Below are 16,955 nucleotides of genomic sequence, written 5' to 3' on the forward strand. Positions count from 1 at the left end.
TGGCGGTGCTATGGTAAATCTACGAACGTGTCATATAAGCTACATTTTAACAGCATAATTACCACGTGTTGTTGACGCTATAAAATTAATTAAATTTATTTTGTAGTGAACGTGTCTGTTATTATTTGACAGTCACAATTATCTTTTAACTCCAAATGATTCTAACAGATGTCGATACCTTTCGACTGGGTTGAGTAAGTAATCAATAGATGGCGCTGCTATGGTAAATCTACGAACGTGTCATATAAGCTACATTTTAACAGCATAATTACCACGTGCTGTTGACGCTATAAAATTAATTAAATTTATTTTGTAGTGAACGAAATATTGTGTTCAACGTACTTCCCCTTCAAATCTCAATCCAGTGAATTTGTATACCAACATCAACATTTTCGTCTTTGTTCGTAAATAATTTCATTGTACTAAAGGGTTATAGTAGTAGAAAGTCAAATAAGGAGATCACCATATTTTTTTACAAATACCATCTGTGTGAAAAAGCATAGTGGACTCCGTGACTGATGTTCTCTTATTGTTCCTCTTAGATTGTTTACTATAATGTAATATAACAAAAACTTTAGCCACAGCAACGCGTGGCCGGGTCAGCTAGTAATAATTATAATTTTTAAAAAATTTCAATTTTTCGATTTTGAGGATTCCATAAATTTTCGATTCTACAATTTTTGGATTTTCCAATTCATATACATATTTCATTCGTTCCAATTTTTCGATTCATTCATTTTTTAGATTTTTAAGCTTTTTCAGATTTTTTTGTTTTTCATTTTTTATTTTTACATTTTTAACTTTTCTAATAAAAAAATGGAACAATTACAAAATTGTAAAAATGAAACATCAAAAATGAAAAAAGTATAAAATGGAAACTTTGAAAAATCTAAAAACCGAAATTCATAAACTTGAAAAATTGAGGAAAGAAAAAATTGAAAAATCGAAAGATTAAAAATATTGTAAAATCCAAATATTGAAAATGGAAGAAGTAGGATAATTGAGAAATCCTAAAATTGCAAAAATTGAAAAATTATAAAATTGGAAATTCGACGAACGAATTTGAAGAAATGAAAAAACGAAAAATGATAAAATTAAAAGAAACATCGAAAACATAAAGGAAATGGAAAATCGAAAATTTGTGATATAAAATCGAGAAATATTAAGGGCGTAGGCGTTTATTCCTCTACAAAATATAACACAGTTTTAAAAATAACCCTATTGCGATTTTTTTCTGAACCTTTGCATTGATAAAAGATTTAAAGAAAATTGGAAGAACGTGGCAGCGTCGCATCAGAATTTCAAAAATAGACTACGATTCTAAAGCTTAGGAAGAGGCCAGTGTTAAAAGATACAGAGTGTTCTATTGAAAATCTTTCAACAACAACACACTGAGTATAGTAGAAAATAATTTAAGTGACTGACTTTTTTTTAATTTTCAATATTTAATGGATATCGAGGAATGGCTCTTCTGTGAATCACCCAGTATACACGAATTATTTTTCAAATCAATGTTAGTTGATGTAGCTTTTTTTCTAATTAATAACTTCACTAGTAATCAAGGTGGAAATTTAGGATTTTTCTTTTAATTAAGATAAAATTATATCGGCCAATTTTGATTGTGAAATAATGTGGTATGGATTAATATATTCATTATTCAACGACCGATTTTTTTTCATCCCTGGGATACAACCAGTGTTAATAAAGAAATTTATAAAATTTATTTTTATTATTTTGGCCTCATTTGATTTGTAGGCCTCGGCTGCGTCTCGTCCTCAAACTTCAGATCGGCCGAAAAAGTTCTTCTTTATGGCCTTGATATACAAATAACTATTTTGAAATTTAAAGGCCTTCAAACAGTAAAATTGTATGTATTGTTAAAATCAGTTATATCTACTTAGTGCTGTTACAAAATTCACTCAAAATTGGAATGGATCCCGAAACGTCATAGAAAAACGTAATTTTAAAATACGTATATGATAATAATTCATGTAAAGTTTCGATTTACAACTGCTATTAATAAATACAAATTTTACTTTAATGACAAACAATTTATAAAAAATGTACAGTCCATCTGGCAATAAATTGTAAAGAAAAAATTATAGCTTTTTAAAAACGAAGTTAATTTTTAATTTTTTTTTTATTTTTATCAAATTTATTTTAATTGTATTTACCAACAAATTATCAAATAATTCAAAATTTAAATATCATCACAAAGAAGTATCCATAAAGAAAACAAAATCGAGAATCAGCTAAGGCCAGATTTTTCATAAAATAAATACATATTTGAAGAATTATTATCTGTGACCTAAATTGCAACAAATGTTTTGTACAAACGGATAAATTACAGTAATAATAGCAATATTTACCCTTTAAATCCGGATTTCCTTTCCTTCCGCGCCGATCCCTAAAGATCCCTTACGGCACATTTTATTTTAGCACAAAAATAAATAATTTTTAACAAAATTAAATCACCTGAAGAAACCACTTTTCCAACCAAACAACACACTCACCAAGGTTACTGTGCCAGAGCGCATTTAATTCCGTTTCACAACAAGAAGTAACAAAAAATTTTCGCCGCACTTCTTATCAGAGATTTTTTGTGAAACTTTTACTCGACGCACCGTAGGGCAAATAAGTGTCTATTAAATTATTGAAAACGTTTTCCACCAATGAAGCAAAGTTCTCAGATTTTGTGGATGAACTGAATAATTCTAGAAGATCTACTCACAATTCGCCAAAACCAGGCATTAAACTACTTACATAGAGCTGTTCATTACGAAATAATTTTAGGTGTAAATTCGATCCTAACAAATGCAAGAAAATTTAAAATAGTATTATTAAATTAAATCAGTAATGAGTCTAATGAGTTTATTGTCCAACGGTGCAAAGTAATGATATATGTATGAATTTTTAGAAAATTGGTCCAAGGTTATTTAAACAGAACTTCCCTCGCCCTTGATACATTCCGCTTCTTTAAAAATTATAATATTTTTTTGTGATAACTTCTATAAATTAAAAAAAATATATAAATAGAAAGCAGAGTCGCCATTTACGAAAAAAAAAAACATAAAAATCAGTTGTTCTCGATATTTCCGAAATTTAACTGTTTGTTAATATCTTTAATGAAGAACTAAATTTAAATAGTTACAAAATATTTCGTGTTGACCGTAGCGTTACCTCTAGTAGTATAGTTCGTAGGGTGGCGTGCTGATGGCCATAAACATGATTTTTATTCATCTGTTCTTTTTTACATTCAATCCGTGAGGGCATTTACATCCATTAACTACAATGACTTAGACGTGATTATTAGAGGAGTTTACATTACACCTGCATCTCTATTAAATATTTGTGAGAACTTTTGTGGTATCTTGTCAATTTTGAACTAAATCCTGATTTTTCTTACACAGTTATTGCTGTTATTAGTGACTTAAAGTTCTTAATCACCTTTGTGTTTCGATTTGTTGTCATTCCTGTTTATGGTCTCGTCAGTGTCATTTAGCCCAACAATGATCAAACAATCTTTAGACGACCCGTATCATTTTGAAACCTGCGTAAATTTCAGGGTTGTATTTAGGCATTTGGTCGTCAAAGGAGACAAAATAGTTTCATCATGTTGAAAATCAATTACAGTTAATTGGTTCTAGAATAAAACAAATCCGCACTGATGACCATTTACCCATTACCAAGCTTCCATAAAAGGCTTGTAATTTATATAAAATTGGATTATGTTTCATAAAACCATAGTCTTAGATTTTTTAGTTTTTAGATTAATTTTTTTTTTTATTAGTTGTAAAACTAAAAAAAGACGCTCTAGATTGATGTAAATAACAGATTTTCAAGTGTTTTTATTAAATTAAAATTTGATATAATTCAACTCGTTGAATGTCTCAGTATAGTTTAAAAACATTGTAGGTTGTCCCCACTTTATTGTGAGTATCTTTCTGTGGTATCTTCGGTATAATAAAAATTCGCTAAGTTCTTTCCACATTTAAATCGGCGCAGCGTCATAAAAGTGATGATAAAAGAAGTGTCTGCAATCAAGCTTCAGTTCCTAAGTTATTTGATTCTATTGTCACTAATCAACTACAATGGAAGTCTCCTAAGATTATTTCCGGTAACCAGCACGGTTTTTATATCAGTAAATTTAGATTATCTAATCTTCGGGAGTGTTAGTAATTTTTAAATGTGCTATTTGTTAGTCGCTGCAGTTGATTATAATTCGATTTCGCCAAGCTTTCGACCGTGGAAGTCATAGATTCCTAATTACAACACTACATGAAATAGAGTTTAAATGCAACAGGTACGCATCGGTAATTACTACCTCTTCATTCAGGTGTGCTGCAGGGTAAACGTTGCGGATCAATTCTATTTTGGTAATTTTTTAACTACCTAGCGTCTTGTTTTTTGAACTGAAACTATTTAGATTTACACAATAATAGACAAATTCATTAAAAAAGACAAATCATTGTTTTTTTCTTAGTTATGCAGATGAGATACGAGTGCTGAAAAATATGATTACTTAATTTTAAATATTTGATAAATTCTTTGGTCCTTCCAACATACTTTTTTATAGTGTGGTTGCTATGCTGAAGACAAATTACACCAAGCAGTTAACAGCATAAACTTTTTACGATGGTCGTAATTAATAAAACAAACAAGTAAATATATTTTGTAATTTTTTAGGACAGATAAGATCAGAAAACTAGATTCTTTTTCAAGTGGACTGCCTACAAATTATATCTGTAATAAAAGTGCTTCCATTATTTAAAAAATGAATTAATTCAGATGTTTTCTTTGCTATTGAAAAATTATTTATAGTTGCTGAACTTGATCACTATCAAAACTACGTCCTAGTGAGTCGTTTTGCGCAGTCGTGTCTTATAACGAGTTCTACATTTTCATAATGAATTATTTTTATATTAAAAAATAAATTGTTAATAAATCCTCACTCTTTAAATTTGAAACTTTAATTAATGCTGAGCCCTGCGGGTCCTTGTTACTGAAAATGATTTATAATAATCTCTCTTTATCGTCGTCGAAATTAAATTATACTTATTAACAATGTAACTTAGGGCAAAAAATGCTTTCCTATTAATGCTGATAATGATGATGTTGGATACCATTATTTTAACACCGAAATTTAAAAATTGTTTCGTAATCCGTATCAGCTTGATGTTGCTCTGAATCACCGAAGATTATAACGCAACGCAACTAATGTACACAGTTAGTTTTTTTTTTTTTATAAGAAACGCACCTATAGCTACTCGTTCTTTTTTTTTAAATTACCACTTAATGCTCCATCCTTTCGCAGTAACCCTTCGACATTAACTGAGCTTGATTTCTGAGATAAAAAAAAGTATAAACGTAATAGCAGCGGAACGTTTCCGTAAATAAAAGGCAGATAAGACCTAACAGTTCCTATCTTAGGATAAAAGTTTATTCACAAAAACGTAATTTATCCATCCGCTGCAAACTCCCATAGTGGCGGCTAACGGCTAGAAGTAAAGCAATGTGACACTAGCTCCAGTTATTAAGTTTGAAAATTGCCTGAAGTTTAAAGCTCTAACTGAAAACTTCGATCCGTCGTTGAAAAAATTAATATATTCACCACCAGAACGATCTCGAAAAATCATAATTTTTTTGTGAACGACGTTTATGATGTTCCCGTCAACTATTTACTTTTTTCCAAGTGAACCATGCCTGAAATATAATTACGGAATTTGAATAATGAGTTTTTAATGATGAGTAAAAGTCACGTTTATAGAACGAAACGGACAGTTATAAGCGCTCTGTTGGGGAATTGTGAGGGAAATAGATTCAGGGCAAATTGCTGCCGCTGGACTCCCTGTTTTTGAATTTAATTAATAGTGATGAGTCTGATTTATAATTTTCTGCAGCGGTCGCGAACAGAAAAATGTAACGCAACCACATTCTTTTGGGACTCGTTCTAAAAAACAAGTAAACAACGTTCTCGTAATTTTTTTTAAGGTTACATCAAAATTTTAAGCATTCACGCCTACCGCCTTTTGTGGTATGAAAGGTCACATTAAGCGCCTGAAAAACACGTCTCCTGACATTTTTGTTAATTTAAATTAAAAATCAAATTGTTCAGTTGTGCTAAAAAATATTTAACAGATGTCACACTTCAATATGAATCAGTGTCGTGTACATAATAAAATAACAATATTGAACCTAAACCTTTTTTCGCGGAAAGGTGTTTATTTTCTGTGACGTGTTTTATTATGCAACTGCCAGGACGTCAATTTAAATCAATTTTTTACAAGGCCTGGCACTCGTATTTAAAAAAATTTGAAAAAACTGGCAAATAACTTCAAAAAAGTTTAAAGTGTTTTTACGTTATACTAGCAATGAAAAGCAATTTTTGATAAAATTGTTGATTACTTTTTTTATAAAAAAAAATGTTTTTTAACGCTAAAACGTTACCTACATCAGTTTACATCATTTTAAAATATGTTTTTATTACATTGTTATAATAAACAAAAAATATCTTTGGTCAACAATAAAAAAATCATAATAATAAAAATTAGGTCTCATTAAAAAAACTAATTTTATTAAAAACGAATTTATTAATACTAATTAATATCTAAAATAGAATATTTAACACAAGCTTTCCTTACAAGATGTTTAAAGAGTGCTAAAACCCTAAAAAGTGTGAAGAAACCGCAATTATAACCAAGGACTAGAATCATTTTTTATGGATTCTTGTAATCAAGATCAGGTGCAGATAAACAGGTGAAATATAAATTTTTAAAACAGGTCTTTTCCATATTTGAGCTTCAAGTGTTCACTTTATTGCATAATTTAAAATTTGCATAAAGAGACATCCGGCAGCGTAATAAGTCAGTGATTTTATAAATTCAAATCAGACTTAATATTGACAGTGAATTGAAAATTGATGTTGACAGCTAAAATAGGGAAGAAACATCTAATTTGATAAGTAAAATAATTAATAAAAAAGGTGCATCCATTCGCAAAAAGATTTGATATCAAGAACATTTTTTTCTGTTTCATTAACTGTTGAAAATGCTTGATATTCATACTTGTCCCTTAATGATTGAGATGTGATTCAAAACTTGATGTTATTATTATTTTAATTTGAGAGACACTGTTCTAGACATTTTTGGGAAAGATAGCGTTTTATTACAAAATAGTAATAAATTTAATTTAATTACTCAAAATTCTGAAAATATACAAAGACCAATTTTCTCAGGTTTTGTGAGAGAAGAAAAGTTTTTTTTATTGCTAAATTTTGTAAAATTGAAAATATATATTTGATTGCGGTTGGTTGTAAAAGACGTTTCCAAACAGATCAGTTGTCGACAATGAAATGTGGAAGATATTTTTACAACAGGTTGTTGGACTACTAACACCTGGTACCAAAACCGATAATCCTGCCAACTATGTATTGAAAGTATTTATAGTCCAAGGAGTCGATTTTAGCCTGAATATGTTGGATTTTAAACTTTAATGGATGGAAACATTTTTTTTGGACTTTTTCCAGTAGGTTACAATCAACATTACAAATTGGAAATTACACAAAACAACACGAAACTAGTAAAGTTTTCAACATCCAAAGGAAAAATTTTTATCAGGACGCCAGATACATTCCCATTGGGGCGCGTGAAATTTATTGTTATATAATATATATGTACAAGTCAAATATCGGAATTTATGAACATCAGGATCCGGATACTTCACGCAATTTGCAGTCGCTCGGCAATCTTCTTGTCACGGTGGGGTGTAATTGCGGCTATCTGTGTGATCCGCTCGTCGAAGAAGGAATTGTGCCACTCGACGTAATCGTGGCAGTGCAATTCGTCAGTTTTGTTAATTACAAGTCTACTGAAAAATAAATGGAAAGCAAACAACAATACGAACAAAAATTAACCAAGAATACGTACAAGATTAGTTTAAAATTGTGTCCATGTGCATCTAGGCATGCACGTACTAGTCCCATAACGATACCTTTTTCAAGCATTACAAATTTTTCATCCGCAAGGTACATAGATAAATAAATAGTGTTGTCCTTAATCGGAAATTTATATAATTTTTCGGTTAGTAAACAAGATCGCAACAGTCTAGTAAATTTAAAATATAGAATAACTCATAGGACACCCATCTTGCTATTATAAATAATCAAGGAAGATGTCTGTTAAAAATGCGCAGTTACAATAGAGTTGAAGATGAAGAAAAATTTTTGATACTTAACTTCGATTGTTTATGTTTATATATCAAAAGAATGTCACATAGAAATTTGTTTGATTTCAATGAGTTGTTTCTTCAAAACAGAGGGCTAAAATGATTAATTAATTCTTATTTGATCATAATTAAATAAAGACGCGGGTATTCTCACATTCTCTAGAAAACGAGGTTCTTAATTTGATTAATAAAAAATTGGTAGGGGGCTATAAGTATAATCCGAAAATCCAGCTTTCTAAAAAATATATAAAATTTGATTTTACGATTTTCGTTTTGTGATAACCTCTGTAAAGTAAAAACCAGCGAGATAAATAAGGCCCCCTCAGCCCCTGCGCCGTACAGACAATGTAAATATATTTAAAGCACATAGACATAACAACGAGATAAAATGTCCTTCAGCACTAGGTAATATCAACTGAAGTCTTAATTTAAGCACAAAAGAAAAGTTGTCACAGCGCATTACTAGTACAAGAAAAAAAAAGGAAAGGGGCAAGTTCGCATTCGAACCCACGACGCAATGTCGCCGGTTCGCCGAATAAGGCGCTGAGTCACGGAGCCACGAGCTCATATATCTCCTGTTGGTAATATAACGTTATTATACCGTGCAATTGTTTTTGTGACAATTTGAACGTTAAGCGAAAAAACTGAAAGCGGATTCATATAGGAAGTATAGGAGTTTATTTTTGTATAACATTCAACTCTTTTTAAAATACGGCTCATTGAGATGACATCATCAAATTGTTGCTCTCGGGAAGTAAAAAGATTTCCCTCGCTCCTGAAGTGAATTCCTGCTTCTTTGAAAAATTATAAAGTTTAATTTTTTAGATTATTTGCGATATCCTCTATTACATTAAAACAAATACAGTTAATAAAGGTACCAGTGCAAGGAAGTAAACGAAACCCCATACGTACATATATTTTTATTGATATTCTATCAATGTGTTTTAACACCCTTTAATTTTTTTAGAGATCCTTGAGAGTTTGTTTTTCTGAATTCATTAGTATATTGTACTTTAATCACTCTACTCCGCCACTGTCTTTGATTCGAACGCGTTACCAAAACACATTCTGTTAACTTATGTATACTTGATCTGGAGTGAATTTCTACACTCATGATAGGAAACGGGTTAACAATTGTTTAAAAAATACGAAAGATTGCGCTGTTCCTGTATTCCTAGTGAGTTTTTCTATTTGAAAATATTCCGACGAACATTTCAGTAAGGACGCATGTCAATTCCGACACGTACAGTGTAAACTAATGTGTACCGTTTTTGATTTGATCAATACAAAAATAGATAATAGCAGTAACAGTGTAAGAAATAAAAAAGCTCATGGGATAATCGAACGTGAGGTGATGAATGCCCTTGTGGGAGCTGCCCTTATACAAGTGTTAAAGGTTTTTGTACAATTTCGATTTTTTTGGATGCCTCTGGAAAAACTTCAAGGTGGATTCAGCAACCACAAGTACAATATTATGTTATTTTATAAAATTTAAGTCCTCCTTACCATCATTACATTGCTGGTGCGGACGATTAGGCAAATTTTGGTTAGACTTTTACTATCTACACAACATTGATAATGTCTATAGCTTTAAAATTTGGCAAGAATCCGTCCTGTAGTTTTGAAGACTTTCTGCCTAATAAAAATTAACACAGATGGTGGACAGACGAAAGTGGGTGACTTATTTTTCCGTACTCTAGGGGTCATGAAACATAAAAAAAACATGAAAGTAGTCATTCGTCCGATGGACTCTATTAAGTAAAAAGAAATAAATGTTGAAATTATTTTAACAAACTTTTCATGAAAGCTGAAATTAACTTAGGAATATTTAAATTTAATATCTTGTTTTTGATCTTGGAAAAATATGAGTGACAAAGAGATCTTTTACATTTAAAATTAGCTCAACAAAATATTTTAAGCTCATTATTAAATTATTTGTGATTATAAATCGACTTTCTGTTTTGGGAAAACAGAAAACAGGAATATTACTTACAGAAAATAAAGAGCGACCATCATTTGTTATTATCAAATTAATTTCATTACGTTATTTTTTTGATAACTCGTTTGGGTTAAAATAAAATAAGTATGGATTTTTAAACTGAAGGTAAAGAACCATGCTATATGTATGTTTTAAGTGAGTTTATCCTAACAAAATTTGTGATAACTTTATCAAGTATTTAGTAGGGATAATAAGAACGGATAGATGTTACATTCGATTTATGATTTGTTGATGACGTTATGAAGTTTTTTGGTAAGGCTACAGGTAAATTTTTATAAAACCATTTTTAAGATTTCCAAGTATATGTTGAATTTGAAAATTATCTATTCTTAAATGGAGAAGTAGGCGAGATAAGTTTTACGTGAAATACTCCAAACAAAGGAAATTTATTTCTTAATTCCCAGGAGTAAATGGATCACTTTGACGGATGTTCCAATTTCGTGTGTTCTCAGTGTTTGACAGGTCGTAGAATGTAAAATGCAATTTACTTATTTCCGTTCGTGTGTCTGTCGGTAATTCGTACGTCTGTTGGTTATTCAAACAGACGAAATTAAAGAACCGATTATTTTGAAATTTTCGTATCGTGGTAGTGAATTTTTAAGCAAGCTTTTTATTATTTCTCTTCGAAAACTCCTTGTCTTTACACTAAATCGAGACATTTTTATACAAATTTTAGTCGACATCGACAGCTTTTCACTTTACGTCGACAGGTTATCTTCTAAAATACAATTTATTTCAGAGATTGCAGAACTGTTTTATTTATTTCTATAAAATTATATCTAGTAAATATGTTTCAGTAAACAACAAAGCATTAATTTGTAAAGAAGAAAGATATTTTATTGAAATTTTGTTACAGGTGAAAGTTACTTTTGCAATGAACCAGTTGATTCATTGCGATAATTACAAAATTCTTACACATGCAAGGATTATTAATAAATTACAACAAAACGAGATCCTGCATTCTAGTCCTTGCTGAACCGTTAACCGTTGAATCGTTTAAAGAGAATAAGGCGTGTAGGTGTGTCCTTCTCCTGGGGCAGTCTTGAGTCACCTGTCACAACATAAAAGTAGAAACAGAACTGCCACTGGTTTGATAGCCGTTATCTGTACTCAGAAAGAACCTGCAGGTCAGTTTTTCTTTTAGTGATCAGTCAAACTTACCAAAACAACAAACTTTACCCGTTACAAGTGATTTTATCCTCTTAAAAAACCAGCGCAAACCGTTTCAGTTCAGGTTCAGTACTACGTCACGTCTTGGTCATTAGTCGCCGTAGAAGTAGTTTTGCAAATTATCCTTCCCTGCTTGAGCTCACAGCCATCGTATCGCGTCACTTTCTGGAGTTTCAGTAGATGACCCAATTCATCACAGGTGCATGGAGTTCGGAACCGCAGCAGCCCCGCGAGTAAAAAAGCCAGAGATAGGGTCAAACTAATTATACTAATTAAACCAGGTTTCACCCTTTGTCAAGTCTCAACAATCTCACTAACAGTGTAGAGCGCTACTTGATCCGACTCTACAAGAAGGTTGTTTCTGATTCCCGTATAATTACGTACACCGCTCCGCTCTTCTCTCTCTACGATGATTGATTAGCGTCTCGCCGTCTCTCTCTACCCTGTCCTGGAAGGGAACCAGTCGTCAGTTCGCTGCTGACTCTCGACTGGTGCACAACCAGTCTGCGCCGAGCCGTGGTGGAGTGCACGTCGCTGAAACACGCGATTTTCAGCGCTGAAAAATCTCGTGTCGCGGTATCAAATTAACTCGCCTGTTTCCAATGCACACGAACTCTTTATGCAAAACGTCCAGGACTTCACTTTCCCGGCGACCTGAAACGTGCTTTCAACTATAAACACTTGGAGCTTTTTCAGCGGATTCTGCAGTGACTTGTGCTGAAATTTGGTTTAGTGTGTTCGATTACTGTGATATTGTGCTGTCACTCTGTGTGCCTTTTTGTGTCAATTTGTGTTTGTTCTATTTGGATTTTTTATTTCCGTAAGTAGCGCCAGTTTCATCAAATTTTACACAAAAGCTCATTTTTCCGGAGAAGCACGGGATTGTTGGGGCAAAGCAGAAATGCTGAAATCTATGGCAGCGTCTTAATAATCCGCTAAGTCGCGATACGGTTTTGGTAAATTGAATTGTCAATACGCGAAGCGCGACGAGCTTTCGCTGAAACTGAAACCGGAGTGTGAATATTTGACAAATCGAGCAGTGTAGTCTGGCAGTGCGCAAAATTCGGGGTTTTTTTGGTAGTTAACCTTTTTCACAATCCCATTGATGTAGACCTGCTGAAGCAAATTTGTGCTTCGAAAACACTTTTAAAAACGTGAATGAAGTTTGATTTGTTTGGAATTGTGATTAGTGAGCTTTTTCGCCAAAACAATGGCACGGAGCTGTCACTTTGTTGGCAGAAATTTTTCATCCCTTTAAATTTAAATGGTAACTTCATTTATTACCACTGTTAAGACAGATGATTATGTGGGAGCTTTAAGCTTCAAGCATTGTGGTCAATAAATAAATAAAAATACTTCTCGCTTTATGATCCGAATAAAATTAAAGTATTCAGAATTATTTATGCGTCTTAAAATTTTTTCCGGGTCATTATTTGTCGGTTTTAACTCTAGAAAAATCTCGAAAGAGGTTTTAAAAATCACGTATTGATTTATAAAATTTGTGTGTACAAAGAACAGGCACCAAACTCCCGGCGACTGAACGTGTTTTCTCAACAATAAACACTTCGAGCTTTTTCAGCGGCTCCTGCAGTGACCTGTATTGAAATTTATGTGTTCGATTATTTCAATATCTGTCAGTCTCTGCTTTTCCGTGTCATTTAGTATTTGCTCACTTTGGGATTTTTTTAATTCCGTAAGTAGCGCCACTTCCACGCCGAAAATCATTATTCTCTGACATTTAATCTTATCGACGCTGAAAGTGTTTCGTGACTGAAAAATTCGTGAACGTCGAGTTGAGCTTCCTTCGGAGATTGTTTTTGTCAATTAGGCGCGAGCTGCGGAAGCTGCCAACAATACTGAAACTGGACGATTCCGGCCGCGCCAATCCCAGCCTGAAAAATTTTAAAGCTGCGGTTTTCCTCCGCCGGAGCTTTTTACACTATCTCCGTGTAATCTTGATGCAATCGGAACTCGGCGACACGCACCAAAGCTATAAAAATAGGAATAGCAAATTATCACATGAAATTTTTAGAAGAAAGCTCGCTGACTTTTATTTGTGCTTCGATAAATCAGGACGTTATTGCCGGAGTCTGCGGCAGAAAGGAGCGACGAGACTTAATAGATCAATCGTGATGCAGATTCGATAAAACTGAAGGCGCTATGTGAGAAACGTGACGGGCTGGCGCTGAAACTGAAACTTAAGGTGCTTCATTCACAAATCGAGAAGTGCACAATAGTAAGTTTAAATCAAATTTCGGTGTGAACAATCCAAAACAATTATTTAAAAAAAATTCCACAAAATAAGCTGAATTTAAATCGCAACAAATTTTAAATACTCATAAAACTGTCTGTAAACGGATATTTAGTGTCGAAGCTATTGTAGACTATCAGATATTCCACTTTTGTATGACTACAAATATAAAACACGGTGATAGTTCGAGGTCTGATTTGATTTATGATAACAAATTTTTATGAGTTACCCTTTCAAACTATCGAATTTCAGCGATTCTTTTGTACTGATACCGTTAAATATTGAATATTCAAATTAAAAAAAAAAGTAGTTTAGCCGATACGTTTCCCGGCATTTAATTCTTAAAAATGCACCCAAACAAATTGGAAACGTCGACTTAGCTTCTGACGTCGACATCTTGTGCGAGGAAATCGTTCTCGTGATGGTTTATAAAACTTAAAAAAAAGCGATGAAGTTTTTGCGTATCTCAGAATTGGGGATATAAAATGTGGATTTTAAATTCGATCGAAGTCTGAATCTGAGCTTTAAGTTAAGGCCCCTATAACTTGAGTTATTGTTAGAGCATCTAATATTTGCTTCTTAATTTACAAAAGAGACGCAGAGTGAACTCGATGATCCGTTTTCGATAGCACTCCACCTTTATTTCGCGCAGCGATATATAAATAAAATTCTCTCTTAGTATTTGAACAAACAGCCGTCGGTATTAAGGCCCGTTCAAAATTCATTTTTGTTCTATGGTTTATTTTTTGAGCAAACTTCAGCAGCGGGATCCGCAAGCACCTGACCCGAATCATATATGCGCAAAAATATTATTCTTTTCTGATTTACTGTTTCTCCTCTCTTTTTTTTTTAATTAAAACATAACGTCCGTGTGTTGGCGTTTTTTCGACGATCAGAGGGAAAGTTGCTGACGGGTCATTGCCATAATGGGGTTTTAGTGTCTCAAACGCTGAAATTATTTTAGCTTAATATTCCCGGATTATCTTTAATAGCTGCGAAAATTATGACGTAATGTTCCCACGAGATAACGAAATACACAAAATACGAAAACAAAGTTAGTATGTTCCCCTTTTTTTATTTATGCGCATATCTATATTTCATTTAATGGCTGTACCCATTCTCCCCCGACTTTATGATATCTAAACTTTTTGAATGTTTTAGCATAGCGAGTTATATGATCAATAAAAGCATTTCGAGCAAATTATGGCTCTCGGACCGCGTACTTAGGGAATTTTTATAGCATTTTGTAAAATGTACGTGTAGCGAGTCATCACTCTAGAAATTAACTCAGGTCATGAAAAATGCAAGACAAAAGCTCGTTGACCTAACGGGACAATCGTAATAATAAACAATTTGGTACAATAACAGTTTTCCACAGATTAACCCAATTCACGTAGGGTCACCGTAATGGACTACGGCCCAGTTTTTACTCCAACCGTCAAGAAAATTTGATAAAACACCGAACTTCAGCCGGCGTAATGCGATTATGGACAAAACGAGTTCAGCATGTTTAAAAATTAGACGCTTCTGAGAATCGGCATGGTTTTACTAGTTACCACTGCACTTCCAAAATTACATCAAAATTTAATGAAGACACTGACGAATGGCTGGAATTGTATTTTTTGCGGAACTTTCATAAAGTCCGGCGTTGTTTAAAAGCAGCTCGGAAATGAATCAAATGAAATTGTAGTGGTTGGAACGAGCACTTTAGCTTGATGACGGATATTTGCAGTTACAAAAACTTTTTGAAAAATATGGGGTTATTCGAGGACAACGATAAGGCGCTATCGATAATAATCAATTTGTTCTTGGTATTGGAGTAAAATTATTTTCATATCTGATGATTGCCGATGTCGGAACTGATATTTTGTCGTTGGGAAAAACAATCAATTATTCACGAATCATCCACCCACTTTGTTGTATGGCATAATCACAATATTGATTCTGTTATTATCAGGACCTGGGACACCGTTTCAGGTTGCTTCAGAAGATTAAATTGAATAAACTCAATTATAACATTTTTCAGAGAATATTTTCATTCCTGTTTTTATTAAATAAACGGGCTTAGCGAAATGTCGCTGTATTTTTATATTACATTCCATGTATGCGGTGTTGATCTGCGAAAATATCTTTTTAATATGTCTTTTTAGTGACACATACATTTCAAATCTTATAAGGAAGTTAAAGATTGTTCACATTTTAATTTAGAGAAAGTTCTCAAATACGTTTAGTAGTTGCTTATTAAAATCTGATATGTTTAAGGTTTTATTAAAAATCTAGTAATATTTTCTCCTGTAGCTAATTTCGGAAACACGTAGAATAAAAGTGTAATTGGTTATTAAAATTACTGTTTGAACTTATGGCAAAAAAATATATTTTAAGGTATCTGGATGGAGTTGCTGAATTTTGATTTAATTGTGATTTAAAGAAATTAATGCATCTACCTACAAAAATAATTTAGAATGTATACTTTGCGAAACACCAGAAAGAATATAAATAAGTACAATGCGTACTTGCAGTATCGTGTTTGAAATAATTTATTTTATTATCTAGTGCTATAAATAATTATTTATAATCATGATTTGTGACTGAAAATATTTATGAAATCTGTAGAAATTAAAGTCTGGCGACCACTGCCAAATGAATGATTTAGCAAATCAGGCTATAGAAATTTTTGATATAATTATAGTTAATATTGGTAATTTCGTTTAAACAGATGGAAAATATTCTGTAAAAAAATATCTTCATCTCGTTTCCTATTGATTAAAAATAATTTCAGCAGGACTATTACTCTTAGAGAATAATAATAAATAAACAAGAAGGAATAATTTTCAACAAAAAATTAGTTGCTTAAGTTAGTGTTGATAAGTTTAGAAATATATTAAGACATATGTGTTCACCCAACGTTTGACAAAGAGATCTCAAAAATTTAAAGCAAAAATAATCTTAAAATCTGGAGCTCTGTTATAATTATGTAGTTGATTTTTTGTTCGATAAAGTTCGTTATTTACCCACTTAGGGTAATTATGAGGATTATATTTTACGAGCTTATATGGAATTATTTCTCGAACAAGAAACCGTATCACCGAAAACCTCCATTTTCTTATCCAAGTTACGATCAATTAAACAAGAATTCTAGTAAACCGAAAGCCAAAATTCGGTCAAAGGAATCTAGTGTCCCCTTTAATACAACATAAAAAACGACTTTCAGACCATGATGAAGGTGCAGAATAAACGTGCCACATACCAAAATTCATTTTTCAAAAATTCGAGTTACACTAGTTTTAGAAAATTTAACAAATTATTTAACAG

General features: G+C 32.3%; 1 protein-coding gene across 5 annotated transcripts in view; it reads left to right on the plus strand.

The window, feature by feature from the left end:
* Nucleotides 1-16,955, plus strand: part of LOC135134978 (irregular chiasm C-roughest protein-like) — a 198,854-nt gene that overhangs the window by 78,429 nt on the left and 103,470 nt on the right. The window contains exon 1 of one of the 5 annotated variants that reach the window (XM_064063906.1): nt 11,850-12,212. The exons of the other annotated variants lie outside the window; for them this stretch is intronic. The gene's annotated coding sequence lies outside the window, so the exon portion shown is untranslated. Of the gene's footprint in view, nt 1-11,849; nt 12,213-16,955 lie in introns of those variants that run through there. 5 annotated transcript variants of the gene reach the window in all.

The sequence above is a fragment of the Zophobas morio genome, unplaced genomic scaffold (genome assembly GCF_036711695.1).
Source record: "Zophobas morio isolate AGI-343-1 ecotype UQ-CSIRO unplaced genomic scaffold, CSIRO_AGI_Zmor_V1 ptg000024l, whole genome shotgun sequence".
Lineage (NCBI taxonomy): Eukaryota > Metazoa > Arthropoda > Insecta > Coleoptera > Tenebrionidae > Zophobas > Zophobas morio.